Source organism: Chlorocebus sabaeus, chromosome 21 (assembly GCF_047675955.1).
Source record: "Chlorocebus sabaeus isolate Y175 chromosome 21, mChlSab1.0.hap1, whole genome shotgun sequence".
Lineage (NCBI taxonomy): Eukaryota > Metazoa > Chordata > Mammalia > Primates > Cercopithecidae > Chlorocebus > Chlorocebus sabaeus.
The window spans coordinates 29,330,323-29,336,202 of NC_132924.1; the positions used below are offsets into that span (position 1 = coordinate 29,330,323).

Consider the following 5,880-nt stretch of genomic DNA (forward strand, 5'->3'; position numbering starts at 1 on the left):
TGCCGCAACAACAGGATCTGAAGGCTAGGGTTATTATAACTCTGCTTTTCTTGGAGAGTGGACAGCCAGAGGGAGGTGAAGAACAACAGGTCTGGGATGCACCAGCCAGATAATCCCGTCCACAGGTCCCTGATTTGCTCACAGATACGTGATTTCTTTCATTTTTTATGTTTGTAATAATTCCTTCCTGGAGTGGTTCATTGAAAGTGGACAATGCAAGGGTGAGACACTTCTACCGTCTGATTTAAATCCAGCCCTTGACTTAACTTATTTAACATATGGGTTCATTTGAAACAAACTGATCTATGGCCTCTTATGTATGTTGAGTGCCCATTATATGCCAGTGCTGTTTAGAGGCAGCACAAAGAATGGCAAGAGAAGCTAGCAAAAATGTTCTTAATTAGACGGAGGACACAGGCATGCCCTTTCAGCTGCAGGGCGCTGTACAGAGGAGTGGAAAGAAAGTGCCGTGGGTGCACAAAGGGAAGGGGAAGTGTGATCAGCTCCCCTGGGAGAGGTCAGGAGAGGCTTTCCTGAAGAGGTAATCATGGAGCTGCACGTTAATATTTTCCTGCTAGGGGGAAACGCATTCCAGGCAGTGGGAACAGAATAACCCAAGGCACTAAAACTCTAAAATGCAGCAATGATCTTGAGCAGCAGTGTTTCAAGTCACATGATGGGTATTTGCCCCTATGAAAATAATTCAGTTTTATCTACAAAATGTGCCTTCAGATTTCAAATAGAGATGAACGTACTGTTTAGAACACGTTTTGACAACGTTACCTTTTTTAAAACTCTACTGGGTTGTGCACCATTCATTCCTACCCTGCCTGCCATCCCTTATCAGGTCAAACAAACAAGATTAGTTTTAAAAAAAATTTTAGATATTTTTATTTCTCCGAATTTGTTATTTATCAGGTGTGAATGAAATAAAAAATATAATTGAGTCCCATCTTCATCATCATCATCATCATGAAAATGACTTTAAGAGAAAACTGGTCAGATGAATATTATTGCTTCCCATTTTCTTTTTTTTTTTTTCTTTTTTTTCTTTTTTTTTTTTTGAGACAGAGTGTTGCTCTGTTGCCCAGGCTGGAGTGCAGTGATGCCATCTCGGCTCACTGCAACCTCTACCTCCCAGGTTCAAGGGATTCTCCTGCCTCAGCCTCCTGAATAGCTGGGATTACAGGCGTGTGCCACACGCCCGGCAATTTTTTTGTATTTTTAGTAGAGATGGGGTTTCACCATGTTAGCCAAGATGGTCTCGATCTCCTGATCTCATGATCCACCTGCCTCGGCCTCCCAAAGTGCTGGGAATACAGGTGTGAGCCACCGCATCCGGCCTGCTTCCCATTTTCAACCAGTAAATAGTTGCCACTGATAAACTGACAGCCAGGAGTCTGTCAAGAATGCTCAAGATATGTTATATAATACAACATGACTGTTCATAGCGGGAACAATCCCAGGAAATAACTTACATGTACTTCCTGATTTCGTCATACAAGACAAGCACAAAAGCATCACCCATGCCTCTGAGAACACTGGACCGTGCACCCTTGAAAAAAACTTTACCTCCTTCATTACCAGCAATCTTCCTCCAGCAGTCAAGTGTGCCTGTGTACATGATGTCAGTTCCTTTGCACCCTGACTGCATCATCATGCAGCATTGAACGCTGTCAAATGGATAGGAAGTCAACCCAGCAATAGCAGTGACAGTCTGTGCGATCATCCAGCTGATGACGATGTGGGTGTTCTTGGGATCCAGAAGCATTCCCTTTGCAGTGTCATAGATACTTAAGTAGGCAGCTTGGTAGATGACAATACCCTGCACAGACTTGTTAAAGCCTTGGTACAGGCCCTTAATCCCATCAGTTTTGTAGATCTTAACCAGGCAGTCACTGAGGCCTCAGAATTCCCTTTCAGCTCCAGCTTTACCCGCATCAGCTGCTAGACAGGTACGGGCAAAATCAAGAGGGTACACAAAACACAAGGATGTGGCCCCAGCGGCACCGCCTGATGCCAGATTCCCTGCAAAGTAGCTCCCAAACTGGGTCCTCTTGTCCACATCACCCAGGAATATCTGCTTGTATTTATCTTTGAAGGCCAAGTTGAGAGCCTGGGTGGGGAAGTTATCTGATGACATTGACCAGGTTACGGTGCTGGAAGGACAGGACTCCCTGCTCCTTGGGAATATGGACCACGCAGTCTATAATGCCCTTGTATTGCATATCTGCGGTGATCTGCTTGCTGGCATACTGTACCTCCAGCAGCAGCTTGACTCTCTTGATGGGCGCTACCCCCATCTTGGAGATGGCTACTGCTACTACACCTGCCAGGAAGTCCTTGGTGAAGGACGCAGCGGCATCTGTCATGTTGAAAGGAAAGAGGAGGCAGGCTGCTGCAGGACAGGACTGGGCCGGGAACTAGCTTTCACGCCAGGGCTATGGGGCAACAATATTAGTTTTTGTCAAATTCCAAAGCTTCATTTTTTTCCTCAGGTCCCTTAATAACTTCCCAATCTCTCTTCTTTGACTGCTCAAGATAAAACAAAAATATAATGCAAAAAATATCTCCATTCTTTTAACAAATAAAAACTCTTAAATCAATTACTTTTTACCTTCATGGTTTTGATAATCTATTCGTCATGGGTCAATGACACTTGATAGAAAAGTGGACTTCTGGTCTGGTTTAAAGTCAAATCAAGGTTGTGTCCTGAGGAATTCTTGAAACTCCTTGAATAACCCTGATGCTGTTAGGGAGGAATGAGATGACTGAGTCTAGTGAGAGTGCTATCACCTGAGCAGTGGGACCTAGCTACTTTGTGCAATCGACTGACAAAGTAGGTGGCCTGCAACTCGGAAAGTGTGCACTCACATTCTCATTCGAGTAGCTCTGCAAGGCTAGGACAGATAGGCATGACTGTATGCAACGGGCAGAGGAAATACGTGGTGTGGTGTCAAAGTTTTGCACTTGGGGACTTGTCCTGGCTCACAGCCACCATCAAAGTGATATGAAGTAGGTGACATTTAGAGTGTTTTTTCCTTGTGCTAGGCACTGTTCTAAGCATGCTGTTCACAACAGCTCAGTGAGGTGGGTTGCATTATTCCCCTTGTATCAGTCAAGATTCTCCAGAGAAACTGAACCAGTAGGATGTATGTGTGTATATATTTATCAGGTTGGTGCAAAAGTAATGGCAATTTTTACCATTACTTTTAATGGCAAAGACTGCAGTTAGTTTTGCACCAACTTAATATTTATATGTGGGTGTGTGTGTATGTATATATTTATATGTGTGTATGTGGGTTTGTGTATATATATAGTTCCCTTGAATAAAGTCTGCCTTATTCTTTTTTTTTTTTTTTTGAGATAGGGTCTCTCTCTGTCACCCAGGCTGGAGTCTAGTTGTGTGATCGTGGCTTACTGCAACCTCTATCTACCTCCTGGGCTCAAGTGATCCTCCCTACTCAGCCTCCCATATAGCTGGGACCACAGGTGCCTGCCACCATGCCCAGCTAATTTTTTGCATTTTTGGTAGAGATGGGGCTTTACTGTGTTGCCCAGGTCTGGAACTCCTGAGCTCAAGTGATCCGCCCACCTGGGCCTCCCAAAGTGCTGGGATTATAGGCATGAGCCACTGTGCCCTGTTTATTGTTCTTTAACAAAGGTCACAGATTTATTTTAACTAAATATATACATATTATATATATGAACACATGTATATATAAATAACATATTTATTATATATTAATAATATATAAATATATATCATATGTATAATACATATTAACCACTATTCTGCACCGTGGCCTAACTGGATGCAACTTCCTCAACTAAATGTGAGGTTTATATGTATACACATACATATATGTGTGTATATATTATATGTATTATATATATGTTTAAAGAAAAATCTGTCTGCGACCTTTGTTAAAGAACAATAATGCAGACTTTATTTAAGGGGACTATAGAGACAGATACGGGAACTACCAAAGTGGGGTTTTACAGTAGGAGTGAGAAACTGGGCTCAACTCTGAATACAACAAGGAAAGGTGGGAATGTATAGCCAAGGAACAGAGTTGGAATTCCAACCCAGGCTCCCCAGCACATGTCCTTAACTCCATGCTGCACCACTGCCTAACTGGATGCAACTTCCTCAACTAAGTGTGAGGTTTATAATGCCTGCCTTTCTCTATTCACAGGATTCCTGTCCTTAGTTATTTGCTTTTATTCTGTCTCATTCCAAATTGGATTTGCAGAGGCCCTGAGAAACCAAAGATAATTCCCATAAAAGTATTCTGAAGACTATTAAGGGAACAAAAGGAAATTAGCATTTACTGTACACCTGTATGTGTCAGACACAATGCCAGGCACCTTCACAGTTGTCAAATTTAGCACACACAATAAATAAGAATCTCCATCAACTGAGATCCTTGGAGGACAGGACTAGACTTTGCTCTCCAAGTATCCTGGATGCTTTTCATGGGGTCTGGAGGAGTGTAGGTGCCCGTTAAATGCCTATGAATGAATAGGGTTACTGCCCAGTGATGTAACTTGAAGCCAGACAGTTGTTGCTAGGAGCTTCTTGGGTGGGGCAAAGGATTTTATGTTGGATCCAATATCTTCCAGGAGATGAAAGAATGATCCCAGCTCATGTTGTTGTGGAGAGGGAAGGAGGAGTTTTCTCCAGAAAGCGGCTCACTGGGGAAAATATTTGCAGGTGATCTTGTTAAAATTATCCAGTCCTTTTGTGCAACACAATCCCCAGGCTGGAAAACACTGCCTCATATGTCATATGGACTTTATAAAACTTGTTCTTCCTGTAGGAAAGTCTCTCCACTTAATAGATACTGAATTCCTTTAATCCCCAGCCCTGGGAAGTGTCCCCCTGGAGAGAGGTAACATGCATAGTTTTCTGCTCTGTGGCTTGTTCCATATCAATCCTTCCTCAGAGAAACAAGCAACAAAAATAGCCCCTGGCCTAACATGCAAGGGGCTTTGTTTAGGTGCACGTATATCATGGAGTGGTTTGCATGCAGGCAGTGTGCAGGTGGCTATTTCAGTGTTAGTGAAAGATAGCCTGGCAGACATTCAGGTCTGTGTCACCTGAGGCTCTGGGAGGACTGGGACTTTCTGAAGCTCCCAGGAGTTCTCTAAACTTTGGTCTCTTGATCTAAGGGAAATACTCTTCCTGGGTGGTGAAGAGGCATTGGCTTCTATTCCTGTGTCAGGAAGAAAGAGCATGAGGCTTTGGAGTTAACCACACTTGGTTTGGGTCTTGGCTGCGTTATTTTCTATCGTTTGAGACAAGGCAAGTTACCTCCCTCTCTAGGTCTCAGTTTCCATACACATACACACTCATTGTCTCTCTCTCTCTCTCTCTTTCTTTCGATGATAATATATACATCAAAGGGCTGTTTTGAGCATTACCATGAGACAAGATATGTATAGGACCGGCTTGTAGTAGGTACTCAGTACATGTTGAGTCTCATTCTTTCCAGATCCACCACTAGGGATTATCCCAGTGCATGCAGTGGGGAGCCACTCCTCCCCTGCTGCTGTTTGAATCCAGATGAAATCTAGTTTAAATGGACACCAGGGCATTCTGAGAGGGGAGAGTGTGGTTGAAGGTACAGAAGTTGGGGAGGGTTGCCTGTGGAATGGGTTCTGGGAATTGTAGTAGATGCTGTCATGTCCCTGCAATATTCCCTTGGCCTATCCTGTAGGTCATGTGTAACTTGATGGAAAGTGTCCATATCATGCCAATGACTTCCTACCTCAAGCACATGATTCTTTCTGTTTAAAGGTTTTTCTCTGGCCTCATATGCATGTTCTGCCTGAAAGTGCTGGGAAATTAACGTCTCCAGGAACAACTCTTAACCA

At 43.4% G+C, this 5,880-nt stretch overlaps 1 pseudogene; it reads right to left on the minus strand.

The window, feature by feature from the left end:
- Positions 1–1,474: 1,474 nt before the first annotated feature.
- On the minus strand, positions 1,475–2,787 carry LOC103226256 (ADP/ATP translocase 2 pseudogene; annotated as a pseudogene).
- Positions 2,788–5,880: the final 3,093 nt, after the last annotated feature.